Consider the following 8,278-nt stretch of genomic DNA (forward strand, 5'->3'; position numbering starts at 1 on the left):
CTAACTTCACAAAGCATAAATAAGCCTCGCGGGCGAATCATTCAATAAGCCTTCGGTCAAAAAACAAACCGAACAAAGTAAGGCTCGTAAACTATGAGTCAAGATAGGCTCAATTCGGATAAAAAGTTTAGGGCCAAGCTCTAGCCACTCATTACGAAGCAAATGTTCAAAGTGAATATCATACATTATATTCGATTCAAAGATAAAATAAAGTGATGGCAAAAAGGAAATATGCATTTCATACATAGCATAGCAAACCGAAGCTTTACACTTAGGATTTTTTACATGATAAAAAACGAAAAACAAAAAAGGCTCGTGCAGGCCTTATTCTACGCGGTATGAGATGAACCCGAGTTCTCAAAAATGATCTCCTTGGAATCATCTTCGGAGCTAGCCTCAAGAGCTTTCTTAGCCTTATTCTCGATTATTCTCGCATCAAGTATGCGAGCCGAGATATTTTTCATACCCCGTTCAACGTGCTCAAGGGTCATCCTCCGGGATTTCCACTGTTCATACTCAGCCACGAGCGTAGAACGAGCCTCGACGGCCATTGCATCATTAAGGGCTTCATCCAGATCGGTCTCGGTTTTCTTCAGCTTCTCCTCCAGCTCGGATTTCATGTCAAGCAGAGTGATTTGAACCGCATTGACAGATGTAAGCCCTGTTTGGAGACGATTATTGGCTGCAATAGCTTCCTCGAGCTCTCTTTTAAGCTCATCACTGATCCGGGCACGAGTCTCGGCCTTTTCTTCAAAACCCTCAGTTTCTCCTTCTCGATGGCTCTCTCGGCTTCAAGCTGCCTGGACTTTTCTACCGCTTTCTCGGCACCAGCCTTGACCGAGTTAAGCTCACCTCGAAGTTGGGCGATAGTAGCCTCGAACTCACCGAGTTTGGTAGCAAAGTTAGCATTTTCTCGGCTAAGGTTTGTATTATCCTGATTCAGGAGCCGGTTCTTTTCAACCACATCATCAAATTTGGCCTTTAGACGGAGGTTATCAGTTTTAGCTGCCTCAAGCTCGGATTGAAGGTTCGGGGGAGCGACTAACCGGTTTAGCTGGTCCTCTTTTTCTACTTCATGTTGGGCTCGGATGAAGCCTTCATTCACGAGTACAATGCTTTGGAAATATAAAACAAACGAAGTTATAAAATCGATTAGCGAAAACGGCGAATCGCACATCGATGCTATAGAAATGCATAAGAACACTTACCCGGTTTCCCGCATGTATCCCCTCATTTATGAGACATTACCATGGGAGTCCCTCCATCTTCTCCTTGTCTGAATCTGAAACAATAGGTCTTAAATAACTTGCAACCCCCACGGGACGTGAAAAAAAGCTGCAATCCTCGAAGACGGTGACCACAACCGACCTAGTCCTCCGCGGTTCTACACTGGGGGCTGGGAAAATATCAACAAGTTTTGACCTCGCACCTATTTCAGTGGACCGGCTGGCAACCCTCGTGGCACGTGGGAATACGGAGGTGTCCAAACCCCGAGGCTTCGGCCGTAGCAGGAGGGGTACCCGTAAGCATATCATTGAGGTTATCATGTCTCGAAGAAGAAGCAGGAGGAGAAGCTGGTATAGCTCCAGCTGTGTCAGCAGTTGAAGGCACCTCGATCTTAGTAGCTTGGTCGAATCTAGATGATGGGTCGGTTGCCGCAGTAATTTCAACCTCTGGGTCCGTTTCAACACTTTGAGCGGCCTCGATTTCCAAGATTAGACCGGACCTTCTAGGCTTCTTCAGCAAAGGCGCCGCCTCGGGTGAACCATCACTTGAAATGTCAACAAATTCAATAGACCTTAGTGAATTGGATCTTAGAGATACTCGGTTACCGGAGGAAAAGGAACCTCATCCTCCCCACCTGTAGTCGAGTTTGGGGTGGTAGTTTCTTCCTCAGCAACGGTAGCGATGGAGGGACCCGTCACAACTTTTTTAAGCATAATGTCCGGCTCGGTTTCATCCCTCAGGGTCCGAACATCACTTCGCGACCTTTTCTTTTTCTTCTGACCCTTGGTCGAGGGTTTTCTTTGCCTCTTTTCGGCTGCGGCAATAAGCCTGGATGATCCCGTCGTATCAAAATCCGAACCCAGTGTCGCAGGATCATCCGTTGGTACATGTCGTGACTCCACAGAACCTTTGCCCAAACCTAGGCATCGAAGAGTTAAAGAAGGAAAAGCTGAAACTAAAGGATATGATCAAAACTGAAGTAAAGATTACCGTGGTTCTGCGCAACCCACCGGTCTCGGGATAAATCTGCTTATGTCCGTTCTTCGTATAAGTGCTGGCTGATGATTGCCTCAACCCATTTGTGGAAATTTCAGACGGCAGAAGGGATCCATGCCTCGGCTGCAAATTTCGAACAAGTTAGAAAAAAAAAGAATAAGAAAAAGGGCTCGGATACGTGCAAAGGAAACACGTTTGAGGGACTTACGTTTGTCATTCCACTTTTCTAGGAGAAGGCATGTACTCCGCCGGGATGATATTCGTCGTCCTAACCCGAACGAAACGTTCAAGCCACCCTCGGTCTCTATCCTTGTTGAGACAGGAAAGGATCGGGTTTCGACCTCGTTTGGAGACCTTTATCACACCCCCACGAAAGATCCTCGGGCAATACAGCCGAATGAAGTGTGCCAACGTGAACTCTTTCTTGACGTTATTTACCAATAGACAAAGGCAGGCCACGATCCTTCTGATAATCGGCCTAATTTGGGCAAGGCACACATTGTACATCCGGCACATCTCGAGAATAACCGGATCAATAGGAGGGTCGAGCTTGAGAGTGAATGGGTACGTATAAACGTACAAAAACCCTTCCTTATAATCAGTGATGGATTTGTCATCACCGGGGGCAAACACCTACACTGGACGTTTGTCCCATCCACACTCGGCCCGAACCCGAGGGAGGCGATCTTCTTTAATTGATAAGGGATAACGTCTCACGTCGAAACCCCTATCCGATGCTTGCTCCGCCTTTTCGACTGCAAATTCGTGGTTATAATTGGGCTTCGCTGGTATTATGTTCGTGGCCGTCGGTTGAGGAAGTGTCTTACCTCCGGGTTTGGGAGCAGGTGCGGTACCCGGAGATGAAGCCGAGGGTACATTCTGGGAAGCAGAGTCGGTGTTCGTTGACATTTTTTGGTCAAGTATGAATTTATGAAGAAGTTGGTATGAAGATTCGAAGGTTTAAAGAAGATTTGAAGATTCAGATGAAGACTTGAAGGCTGAGATGAATATATGAACTTGAAGATTTGAAGATTCAAGTTAAAGATATGAAGGTTTGGCTTAAAGGGATGAAGGTTTGGTGATTTAGGATAAGAAGATTCGTGATAACGAGGCAGTTCAAGCAAAGAAACGAAGATAAGAAAAGTTGAAAGTGAAAAATGAAAGGTAAAAAAGCAGCTGTAACTCTTATATAGACGTTTTACCGTGGCAGTTACCGAAGCCAACCAATCGGGAGACGACACGTGTCCGAGAATTAATGAGACGTGATTTGAAGCGACTTGGCTTGAGGCGGTTTCCGAAGTTGGACACTCGGAATGGGACACGTGGCCGAAGTCAGAAGGACATGACGTGAGGTGATGTTTCGGTTCCCGCCTATTTAGAAGATAAGAACGAACTTATGAATGAGACCACCGGTTTGAGACTTTTCCACTTCCTATCACTCTGGTGAAACTACGATCCGGAAAGTGTGGGGACTATCTGTATACGGTAAAAACCGGGTCAATTTGTTACCGGTAAGACCGGAGCAAAAGACAGGTTAAAATAGGCACAAATCCGTTCGATCTTGCTCTACACCAGGGTGTTGTACCGGACACAGCAGATCCGAGTCAAAATAAGCGTGTCCGTTAGTTTGGATAATCTGAGCCCGAATGTGCGTGTCCGTTGGTCCGAATAATCAGTTGTGAGCCTGCCACGCGTCATAAAATCGTTCCACTATTTGTGCTGACAACCGTACGGGTGTCAGACCGTACGGATCAGCCTTATCCTTTTTAGGGTTTGTTCAGAAAGGCTTTTTGATAGTGTACTAAAGGCCCATTAGAAATACTTATAAATAGAGGGCAACCCCCCTGCCCCCCCCCCCCCCCCCTCTCGTTTTGGGGGTTGGTTTTTTTTCTCACATCACAACATTGTAATCATCTAAAATATTAGAATTCTCTTCAAGCATTTTGGTCCGAATTTGTGGTGTTCATCCAAAACCGAGCCAATCTTACATATTGTTTGGCACTTTCAATCTATCTCATTATCATTATTTAGCACACATCATCTGCTTATACACTATACATACATCATTAAATATATATAATCATATACATATTCATTTAGATTTCAAATTTACCAAAAGATTAAGTTCATCCACATATCCTATTCACCATTTACAAATTTAATTGTTACTCGTAATTCGGGGAAAACACATACCATTCATCTGTTGACCTTTTAGATGATAAGTACGGCTGATCCGCATTTTGTCTTGTTTGTGAGCCAAATCCCGGTAGTTCTTAGCAATTGCAACTTTATTCCATAACTGTAAGTTGGTAAGATTCAACCCCCCTATACATTTAGGTGCACATACTCTGTCCCATGCCACTAAAGCTCTTTTGGCAATCACATTAGCCCCAGACCATACATAGCTTCTACAATATTAAGCATCAACGATTTTCATCACTTTGGCAAATACCAGAAATAACTGGGACCAAGAGGCTTGAATGCCGAATAATGCAGATGCATTGAGCAATTTTTGTCAACTTTGACACAGAGATTATTTATACGACTTAGAATACAACAACAACAACAACATACCTAGTGAAATCCCACGCTGTGGGGTCTGGGAGGGTAAAGTGTACGCAGACCTTACTCCCATCTCAGAAGATAGAGAGGTTATTTCCGAATTTATACGACTTAGAATGACTATCAGAAAAGGCCGTGTTAAAGAACGTGTAGTTATCAGTTGATCTGCTTATCCAGTGACTAAATCAGTGGATAATCAGTAATTGAAGAAAACTAGAATTGTATTAAACTAGAATTGTACTTTGATGGTTTTTGTAGGATCTGGTTGAGTAAACTAAGGCTGAATTTCGCCCTTTTGGAGCTATATTTTGGTCCTGTTAAGATAAAATATTCCCAGGGAAGTATCTTATAAGGAGAATCTGTTATCCAGAAACTAAGGTTAACAAGGTGAAGTTGTACCAAAATTACATGTACATTATATGACGTATTCTGTGGTAGATAATTATACTTCAATAATATTTGGACTAAAAGAATTCATTTTTGCTTATTAAGCGTAGAGACTGTTAATCTGCAAAGGCTGAGCTATTTTCAGACATATTACCTAAGAAGTGTACTGTATCATTTTCTAATAGTAATTATCTACAATGTGCTTGCAACAACATTACATACCAGATGTACACCCCATCTAAATACAACTCAAGATAATCTCTAAAAGATTGCAATTCAAGCAAGCCTTCAGTTTTAGTATTTGGGATCATATAAAGTTAGTTATACTTTCATTTGTATTGAAGAAGCTAGTGTTCTGTATGATTTCTGGAAATATATACCATGCTGCAAGATTCTGCCATTCCTCTCCAGTCACAAACAACAAACATCACAAGATAATTACTAATTTCATTTAACTGGCAGATAAATGTTTCTATATGCTAACTTGTGAAATTCCAATCCAACTAATGCCGCAAATCAATTGCTAATTTGAACACCAAACATCATGGAAAATCATTGAAGTTTCTTTCACGTAATTAAGGAACTTCATCGTTGCTCCTGTATTTCCAGCATTTGCTGCGATCCTACCAAAATTTTGCATGTAGCTTTATCTGCAGGGACCAATGGCGAAACCAGGAGTTTTGTGAACAGCGTTCAAGATTTAATATGTATGTATAAAAATTAATTTTTGACCTATCTACACAGTATAATTTTCTGATGTGTTCAACTATTATCCTTCACTTTATGTGGCTATGCTAATGAGTGGACCTCTACATTTTTCATTTTATTGAATATCTGCAGGACTTTATGAAATTTTCCAGAAACCAATTACGGTTACAAATCGCGGAGATATTCTTGCACTTTTTTGAACTCCCTTGTTGGAATTTCTAGCTCACAACGTACTGTCTCCAAGTCCTTTACTGGATCATATATGTCAGCATCACAGGCCTCTTAGCCTCTCATAATTCAACTGCAACAAAGATTTCATGGCTGACTTATCTGAAAAAAGGACATCTCTTGTTATTACATTTAGACAAGTAAGCTAGTGTCATCCCATGTTACAACTTACAGCAACTCTGGTCCTCCAAGCAAGAAAACCCAAAAATAGAAAGCACAAGCAGAAACATTTAGCTTGCATTATTTCTTCTTAGCTGACACAGATTTAATTAGTCACCAATTTCATATCATCCCATGCTCAAGTAGAAGAAAATAACCCAACAAGATCACTACCTAAGACTCTGTTTATCTACACTGTCGCACGGCGGAACTAGAAATTCAAACAAGGAGATTCAAAAAATTGAAGAATGTCAGTCTTGCGATCTGAACCTACTATCTACAACAAATTTTGAACTATTCTGTCACTATACTAGAAGTTTCTCTTAGGTCCAATAACAACAATTACGCCTCAGTCCCAAATAAGTAAAGGTTGACTATATGAATAACTTGTATATACACAAGTAATTTGTCTTTATTCTATCTGCACATAATTATTTTTTTGATGAAGGAAATTCAATAGAATTCCTTTGGACCATGTAGCTCCGCCCCTGCACTGAGACCCGATCGGTGTTTCAACCAACCATCTATGCCTTGTGTAATTCAATCTGTGTTGAGCTTACATTGTATACACATATGTAAATTTTACCTCCCTCTGATTCTAGATAGGCAAGTGATCTCTATTAGTGATTTTGTCATAAAGGATTCTAGAAGTGAGAATCTGGTTGACTTATAAGAATCCATTTAATGTAAAGCTTGTCTATTTTACATTTAATTGTGATTTTTCTTAACTGTTCCGTTTTTTCATGAGGACAAACATAATAGAAAGATATATCCGGAACAGTACAACAAGAAGTCGTTGTAGTATAGTGGTAAGTATTCCCGCCTGTCACGCGGGTGACCCGGGTTCGATCCCCGGCAACGGCGTTTATTTTTTTCCCCCATCATTTGATGGTGCCAATCTTGTTTTTCGTTTAATTGGGCTGTTGATTATACGTAAAACAAAGGCAAATAAACTAGGTACTATTTAATACAGTCAAATAAAACAACAGCTCGTTTTGAATGCAAAATCCTGATTAATCTCCAATATCTGACATTTGCAATGATGATTCATGGGAGTCCTCCCTTGTCAGGGAGCTCCATCAGTATTTCTTATCTTGGGTTTTTGGTCTTTATTTTCCCATACGTCATACGTGTGTTTCTTGTCTATAAGCTTACTTTAATCAAAGCCACCCAACTGTCAGAAATCCAACAAAAAATTGCCTTGGCATTTAGTTCCTGTTGTGTGTTTAAAATACAAATGTAGCCATGAATCTCTCTGTACCACCTAAAATACTAGAGATGAAGCCCGAACTTTCTTAAGAAGCCCACTTTCAGTAGTCTGGTCCAAAATCCAAATGTACAAGAGTACAATGGTTTATTACCTGTTCCATAGGAGGGAGTTCAGTAACCAAAAGCACGGGCGGATGCACTTTTAAGCGCAGCAGTACTATCATTGACATTGGAAGGTTTTATAGCTCTAGCTAATATATTATACATTTCTCGGCTATATTTTTAGCTACTTATGTGAATTTCTCTAAAAATATGCACTAGAAAAAATCTTAGGTACAACATTATAAAATAAAATTAATTGACAACTAGTGCTTATGATTAGTTAAGCGTGCGAATTTAGAACCCTAATTGTTTTAAAATATTATTCCTCTTCTAAGATTTGGAACTTCTAGGGCCTATTTGGAAAGCCACCCGGTAATTGGAATTGGATATAAAGATCTGTTTGTTTGTCATGATGTAATTACAAGCGTGTTGTTTGATTTCACAAGTGTAATTACACAATTAGTTTAATTTAAAAATAAAATTTAATTATAAAAAAAGTAAAATTAATATTTAAAAATATTTACCTATATAAATGATAGTATTAAATTATTTATTTAATAACACATTGTTTCTTGAAAATATATTAATTAATAATCATATATTTGTAACTAATATTGTAAAAAATAATTGATATATATTTTTCAAATTAATAATATTTAATTTTAATTAATTATAAAACTTAAAAGAAGACTTTTTTTGT

The 8,278-nt window shown here is 40.0% G+C and overlaps 1 non-coding gene across 1 annotated transcript; it reads left to right on the top strand.

The window, feature by feature from the left end:
* Positions 1-7,059: 7,059 nt before the first annotated feature.
* Positions 7,060-7,131, top strand: TRNAD-GUC (transfer RNA aspartic acid (anticodon GUC)). Its single transcript has one exon. It is a non-coding gene; the product is annotated as a tRNA-Asp (tRNA).
* Positions 7,132-8,278: the final 1,147 nt, after the last annotated feature.

Source organism: Lycium barbarum, chromosome 12 (assembly GCF_019175385.1).
Source record: "Lycium barbarum isolate Lr01 chromosome 12, ASM1917538v2, whole genome shotgun sequence".
Classification (NCBI taxonomy): Eukaryota; Viridiplantae; Streptophyta; class Magnoliopsida; order Solanales; family Solanaceae; genus Lycium; species Lycium barbarum.